Source organism: Monodon monoceros, unplaced genomic scaffold (genome assembly GCF_005190385.1).
Source record: "Monodon monoceros isolate NGI ecotype Baffin Bay Population unplaced genomic scaffold, NGI_Narwhal_1 Super_Scaffold_12, whole genome shotgun sequence".
NCBI lineage: Eukaryota > Metazoa > Chordata > Mammalia > Artiodactyla > Monodontidae > Monodon > Monodon monoceros.
Genome location: NW_021703768.1, coordinates 3,139,073 through 3,147,270, shown reverse-complemented (window position 1 = coordinate 3,147,270; position 8,198 = coordinate 3,139,073).

Below are 8,198 nucleotides of genomic sequence, written 5' to 3'. Positions count from 1 at the left end.
CACAGTGGACCTGCAGTGGATTAGGTCACAGTGGACCTGCAGTGGGTCTGAAGGCTTGAGGATGCAGCCACCTGGGACGCACACCCCCCCAAGAGCACGTGGGCTGCTGGTGCCAGATGCTGCGACCCTGCTTGCTTAGGATTATCCAGCCCTTTAAAATGGGGTGGACAGAGGGCCTGCAGGCACGCGCCCTCTAGGGAGCCGCTAGAGCCAGTCCCCTGCCACCTGCCAGCCTCTCTGCACACACTGGCTTCACTTGTCCCTCCCAGAACCTCATGCCGGCTTCCCAAAGTGTGCGTGAGCTGGTCAAGCCACCTGTCTCAGAGTGGAATTCCTGGTCTTGGGGAGCCCTCCGTGCACCAGGGATCTCAGCCTGTCTTCCTCTGGGTGAACTGGAATGCTCACCAGGAGTGGAGACCCGAGGAGTCCTGCAGTCCTGACAGCAGTTAAACTAGGTTGGATGCAGGTTTCTGGGCCTATTTGCTCCACGAGGCCCTTTGCACACCCTGCTCCCCACCCCCGGCCCTATTATTGTCCACGCCTGGGTCAACTCTGCCACGGAAGGTATGAAGGGGTGTGCGTTGTAATGAGCCAGAGCTGCTTGGATCCCAGGCAGGGCCTGCCTGCAGGAAGGGCCCTGAGCCGCACTCACAAGCCGTGCCAAGCCCAGGGCTCTGCAGAGCTGAGGCTGGTCCACACCAGCGTGGCCAGAGTGCCTATGGCGGGCCTCTCCTGACTGGTCAGTGCCCAGGCTCTCTGGCTGTGTTTCCAGGACCACCCCTGGGAATGTGGAGTGCTATGTCCAGCCAGTCCTGAGCAGTGATTGCCAGCAAGTGGTCCTGTGGGCCCAGTTGTCATTTTCCCATTGTGGGAGAGGCTCCGGCCATGTCTGTCCTGCATATGTATCACTTTTCCAAGTCATAGGCTGTCCACCCCATTCCTGAATCACTCACTAGTCACTGGACCATCTGGAGAATCAGAAACATTAATAGGTATAAGAGAGGTTTGCAAACTCTAAGTCCTCTTGAAAATCTTAATTATTAGTAAGAATAGTAAAAACACAAAAGCAAGAACGATAAGTAGTCAAGATGCTATAGAGTGAAAATATTGGGGGTGGGGGCATCACAGCCCCAAACAGTGAACTTGATCTCATGGGAAGTTGCCCTGAATTGCAGTAGCCCTTGACGGTGGCTTAGAAGGCATGTTGAAGAAATTCATTTCTAAAAGATCTGACTTCCTTATGAAAGTGAGTCCCCTCTCAGCACAGCAGGAGTTGTCAGACCTGCTGCCCCCCCTCACTGCTCCATGGGAGAGGGGCCACTGCTCTCCAGAGGACAGGAAGGACCTTGGAAAGCTGTCCATGCCGTGAGGAGTCCTCTCCTCTGGGACGGGGGTAGGAGTCGCTGGTGGGGAAACATCTCAGGCAGGCATTTTGCCTGAGAGCTGCATCGCTGACTAAAGGATCCCACTAGAACCCCAGCAAAGCTGCTAGAACCATGCTTCTTGTTCCTTGATTTTACACGATGTGGATTAGTATGGACTTAATTTCCCCAGAGTTGAAAAGACTTATCTGAATTTCCCCAGAGTTGAAAAGACTTATCTGAACAAACTACAGCCATTCTAAGGTGGTTCTCACCTCGCCACTGCCTACCCACGACACTAGTCTAGATTTCAACGTGAAGGGAGCCTCCCGGGGTCCTGCCGCAGGAACACCCACATAGATGCCCACTGAGCCACTAGGGCACTGCTGCACCCTTGGGAGGGACCCCGTGATGTCCAAGAACCAGTGAGGACTTTCTCTAACTAGGCTGTGGGATGTAAAATGATTCCATTAAGTTGCTCAGAATTTATCTCAGGGTCCAAACCCTGTGGTTCTATTTAGACTCTCAGAAATGAGGGTTTCGTCTAAGAAATGACAAGGACTCACCGAGTTTTCTGCACTGTGGTCCAGCACTGGGAGCTGCGGGATGAGATCTTGATCATTGTCTACGCTAGAATTACTAACATTAGATGCAGAGATGAGATGCCCCTTTTGGAAAACCATGGACTACTTCCTTAGCTTCCCTAAAGAAGATGGAAGAAGAACAGGCAGAAACTTAAAAAGTGGAAAATTTGAGAGATTATCCTCACTTTTAGCTCCGTCTGCTCATGACCCTACCATTCAGGCAACCTGTGGGAAATAAGGAAATAGTAAAGGAAAAGGAGGTCTTGGTAGGATGACAGAAAGGCAAAGACCCAGCAGCAGTGAGCAATTCTGTGGGGAGACTGGATGCTGAAAACCAACAAGCAAAGCTGGGCAGAGACTCAGGACGTGTACGGAAAAGACCTGAGGCTGAGAAAGGTTGACACCCAGACAGAGCACAGAGCAGCTCTGAGAAGGACATGTTCTCCCAAAGAGAAAGAGGCCGGGACTGGGCTGGAACAAGACTTTGCTGTGACCACTGTGTTTAGGAGGCACCTGCAGGTGATCCAGTTTGCCCAGGACCATTGTAGCTTTAGCACTAAAAGGCCATGTTCTGGGGGTCCCTTGCTGCAGGCACACCAGGGTGACTGGCCCCTCATCCTTCCCTCATGGAGAAGGACCCTGATGGAGCGGGACACCTCAGGTGCCCGTGTTTCCTCCACCTTCATGTGTGCCTGCCGTAGTGATTAAGGAAACAGCATGTGGCTCACTATGTTGGGGTGAGCACTGTCCCCCAAACTCATCTCCACCTGGAACCTCAGAATGTGACCTTGTTTAGAAATAGTCTTTGCTGATCTAACTGGTGAAAATGAGGTCATACTGGATGAAGGTGGACCCTAACCCAATGACTGGGGTCCTCATGAGAAGAGAAAAGAGAGACCAGCAGCAATGGAGTGGTGATGGGAGGAAAAGGCACCTACAAGCCAAGGGATGGGAAGAATTGCCAGGAACCAGCAAAAGTGGAAGAGGCCAGGAGGAATTGTTCTCCAAAGCCTTCAGAGGGAGTGTGGCCCAGCCAACACTTGGTTTCAGACTTCTGGGCTCTGGAACCATGAGAGAATAAACTTTGGTTATTTTAAGCCACCCAGTTTGTAGGACTTTGTGACAGCAGCCACAGAAAATATAGTTACTGTGTCTTATTTGGTCCTAATCAACTGCTCACCACTATCTTTCTGTGGCTCCTCTCAATTCTGTGAAATAAAACCAGGTCAGCCTTGAAAAGGAAGACCCACCTGGCTTGGATGGACCCCGTGGATGTGAAGCTTGCCCCATGGGTACTCAGACAAAACTCACTTCCTGGAGCCCTGACTCAGGGGAACCAGTCAAGCACACCTGATCATGGCATCTGGAAGGAGGCACTGGTCCTTTGGTCAACCCTTAGTCCATCCTGTGTGTGGGCATCTCCAATGGATCCCCAGTAAGTGGGGGATGCTCAGAGCTTCAGGGAGCTACTGAAAAGCATCTGTGTGGCTGTGAGGTTGGAAGGGCATTCAGAGCTCCATCTACACTTCTTCATGTCCTCGAGGACCTTTGATACAAAGCACACAATCGACATCCCTGTGGACATGAAGGATGGGCAAACTTTGCTGTCTGCTTCTCCTCCCCAGACATCTGGCTGAGTCCTGCTCTACCACTGCAAAGTCTGTGGGGTTCTAAGTGGCTCTTCCCAAGGTAACAGGTGATGACCCATCTGAGAACTCTGAGAAGGTTGTGCTCTGCAACGTAGGCTCTTACCTCTCCCCCTGCAGAGAGTCTTGGTCTTGGATGATGTGTCAGTCAAGGTTCTCCAAAGAAACAGAACTAACAGAAGATAGATGGATTGATAAATAGATACATAGATACATAGATAGATAGAGATTGAGATATCAAAACAGCAAAAACTAAGAGAAGTGAATGGTTATTCCCCTTGTTTTAATAGAAGTTCAACATTATCTATCTATCTATCTATCTCCATCTTACATATATATTCTACATATATATTCCATATACAGCTATGTATATAGATATAACATAATGTTATATCTATCTATCTAATATTTTTAAATAAAAAAATACTTTTTGTTTAAGGAATTAGAACCCCCAGTTGTGAGGCTAGCAAGCCTGAAACCTACAGGGTAGGTCAACAGGCTGGAAACTTGGGCAGGAGTTAATGCCACCGTCTGGAGACAGAACCTCTTCTTCTCCAGGAAACTTCAGGAACATCTGAGAAGACACAGTCATCCTATCCTGAGTCATCCTATCATTAATTGCATAAAGCAAGCCTTTTATGATAGATGCTGTGACAATGACCCACCCAGGAAATCGAACCTGGAAAGAATACTCATTTATTCCTCTAGCCCTCTTGAGATTAAACAATTCAAAAACCCAATTCTTTAAACCGTATATGGAAGGATACCAAAAGGAACTGCCCAGGTACAGCCTGTGTACATAAATGAGGCCACACACTGGAGAGGCTTTGTTGATTTAGCGAAGGAGCTTTTTGAGTGCATGTGTGTTGGTAAAAGTTCAACAGTGATGCCTGAAAACCCAGCAACTACTACAGAACCACAGCTCGTTGTCTGGCAACCCCGCCAAGCTTTAGAAAGAAAGAGCTCTCCGGGCACTCAATCGTGAGACCGGCTGTGGTTCCGAATGCACAGCTTGGGACAGACCTGTTAGAAAACTGATAACTTATTTGTATAGCATCGTGCTTGAGGTAATCGGCCAACAGTTCCCCCTTCCCTTTTATCTTTGGACTTCCACTCCATGCCCTGTCCAGGCATTGAGAAGCCTCAGAGTTATTTGTTTTATCTGAGCAAACAATGATTTCCATTATGATCTTAGTTCAACTCTTCTGAAACCTTGGAAAAGGCACACACAACATATATTTTGATATTTATGACTGCTGTGAGCACAAAAACAGGAGGGTCTGGTAACTCGATCATTCTGAGTGGCTGCCACACATTTTTAGCAGACTACTCACTGGGATGGAAATAGAGTCTAGTCATAGGTACAGGTGTAGAAACAGGTGTGGCTGCTATATCAATACAGATACAAAGATAGATGCAGATATAAATATATATATTAATATAGATACAGATATAGGTATAATTTTACATATACCTAGAAAGATGGGGAGACAGACAGACATGTAAAATTAATGAAGTTTATTTTATAAAGTAAACATACTAGGGCCATTTTGAATCTCAAACGTTTCATATATTATTTTATTGAAATTAAATATAAAGATGAAATTTAGGAAAATATGAAAGATTAGTACAGCTACTTAATACGTACTTACTGTTTTTATTCTACAATATGATAAACTACCTAATTATACAGGTCTGTTTCATGCATTGTTTGTCACTGTCTAGTGCACAAAAAAACCGTAAACAACAAAAACTCAGAGAATGAATGGCTGCTCCCTCTGCTTTAATAGAAGATTAACGTCTCCACTGTTAATGTTTATGATAGGAAATGCATTAATGGTAGGGACACACACCCTACGCTTCTATTTTAATGCAACTGTAATATGAATTGTTCTATGCTTATCTGAAGAGATGAGTTACATAAAAACTGAATGTGTGCATTGTTTTTCATTTTGAAATTAAATCATTGCTCATTGAACCAAACTACTCGTTTTTGTGGGTAGCTTCTGCTTACAGAAGGGTGTGTGGACACGCAAGAACCACCAGCAGAGCTTCCCTTCGATGTGATAACTCTCCATTTTGCAACAATATTCCAACCAGGTGCTGCACCGTGCTTTGGAGGGACTGTTTTTCATATTCAAAACTCTAAAGAAAAAAAAAAGTATTCAATGCTCTAAAGAAAAGAAGCGCTTCTTTTTGTTTCAATAAACCACACACGTTTTATCTTGTAATTGCCCAAAATGTTAGCACCATTTTATTCTACATAAAGCCAATATTTATTCTAGTGTAAATATTACCCAGGGATGTTTGGGGTGATCTATAATGCACAGGAGGGCTGCTTCAAGCACGATTAGGAGTGTATTTGAAACCCAGCCATGGATGCTCCTGGATCAGGTCTCATTTTTCTTTGCATCTTGCCCTAAAGAATAATGATATTTACCCTTCAATAGCATCACATTGCCAGAAAATCTGATGCACTGGTACTAGAGTCATCTGTTCCAGAAATACTAATTTCCAATGGTGGTACATTTGGCAAGATGGTCTTAACGCTTGATATTATGTGGGTAAACATGAATCTTTGAAAGAAGCTCATTTAAACTCATTTTCAAAAGCATCATGTTAGCTCCTTTATTTTGTCTTCCCTCTTTGCTTCATAAAAGCAATTCAGGCAAAATTAACTGTCTCTTGGAGTAGCTGTCCCAGAGGTATCACATCCACAAGGCAAGGCAGAATCCAAAGCTCTATGGTAGCAAAACAGAGAACTGTCCAGAATGTCTCACTGGCACATCTAGGTCAAATTTTCTTGCCCCAAGACACTTATGTATAAAATAGCCGTGACACCTTTGTCACAATAGAGCAAGTGTGTGCACCTGCAGTCTGGCATGTAGGTGCCAGCCCCACGAGGCAGAACGTCACCTGTTGCCTCCGCCCCCCCCCCCTTGCTGGAAGGGCAGGTGCCATGCTGTCTGGCTCTGCAGCCCGAGCATCTTGTCTGCCAGGCTCAACTTCACTTATGTATTCCTCCTGGGCTCCACAGGACGCGGAAGCCAGGAGTTTCATCAGCAAAATGTCTTCTGTTTCTCTTGCTTTACTTATTCAGAAATTGAACGGAGGTTTTTCTGTTTGTTTTTGTCTTAGAATTCAGTTTTTATCAGATTTCTCACATTTGATTCAATAATTAGCCAATCAAGTAATTTATGAGATTTAAGCCGAGAATCTATTTTGGTTTAAATTATATGGAAAACGGAAACAGATATGTCCTAAGGCATTAGATGTCTCTGGTCTCCACTTCTGCTCCCTTCTGGGATGCTGCTGCCTCGCCAGAATGAAGGGTTAGACAGAACGGCTTGGAGCTCAAGCAGAGTGGAGGACAAACCTCGGGAAACCACTTGGACACGCGACAAAGTTTGACCAAGGGAGGTTGTGGACAGGGACGGTACCTCTCACCCAGCACATAACTGGTAAATGGCCTGTTCTGAGTGTCATTCCCTGTGGTATAGGGTAGTGCCTGTCTGTCATCATCTCCTTGTTAATAGTCTTCTTGCTTTAAGTGATTATCAAATTTCCACGTGTTAAAATTCACCTGGGAAACATCACGATTTGTCTTAATGAAACCAACTCAGAAAGTGAGGCTTTGAACCCTCAGTGTGCTCTCAGGGGCAGGAGACACATTTGTAGTTTTGAGCAGTTCTATTTCTGTGGATTGATATTTCATAACTTTTATTACTTGTTAGAAATTTTTCAAAGGAAAAAGAAAACATGTATTTAAAATATGATTTACTGTTATATAATAGTATTATTTAATGTTATTTTAATAGAATACAATTTATTTTACCCTCGATTACAATTTGGGTCCTTTGCAACCTTTTATAAACTCTAAACTAAAAATGGGGATCTTGATTATTTTTTTCCTATACTTTGAAGCATTTCACCATTTTAACATTCTAGAAATTATTTCATCTTTATATATTCTTTCAAACTATGCTTTTAAAAAGCTAAAATGATAAGTATAGAATAATGATGGAATCACCTGGAAGGATAAAATGTAATAAAATAAAGTGTTATTATTTCATCATCCTTTGGGTTTTTTTGTGTGTTGTACAAAATATTGTATCATCTTACTAGAAGATGTAAAAATGACCTGACATTTTCTTTTTATCTTTTATTTATTTATTTTATTATTATTATTATTATTATTATTATTATTATTATTATTATTTTTGCAGTACGCGGGCCTCTCACTGTTGTGGCCTCTCCCGTTGCGGAGCACAGGCTCCGAACGCGCAGGCTCAGCGGCCATGGCTCACGGGCCCAGCCACTCCGCGGCATGTGGGATCTTCCCGGACCGGGGCACGAACCCGTGTCCCCTGCATCGGCAGGCGGACTCTCAAGCACTGCACCACCAGGGAAGCCCTTTATCTCTTTTTTAGTTTCACTGAAAAGATTTAGGAGTTCAGAATTGTTTCCAATTTTGCCCAAAATGGTAGAAAGAAAAGAGATGAAAGTGAAAATATTTCACCATCATTAGGCAACTCAGAGGGTTAATATACAGATGTCAGCTCTCTGAAATCTCAGAGCATGTTCAAATGTCCAAGACACATTTTCTC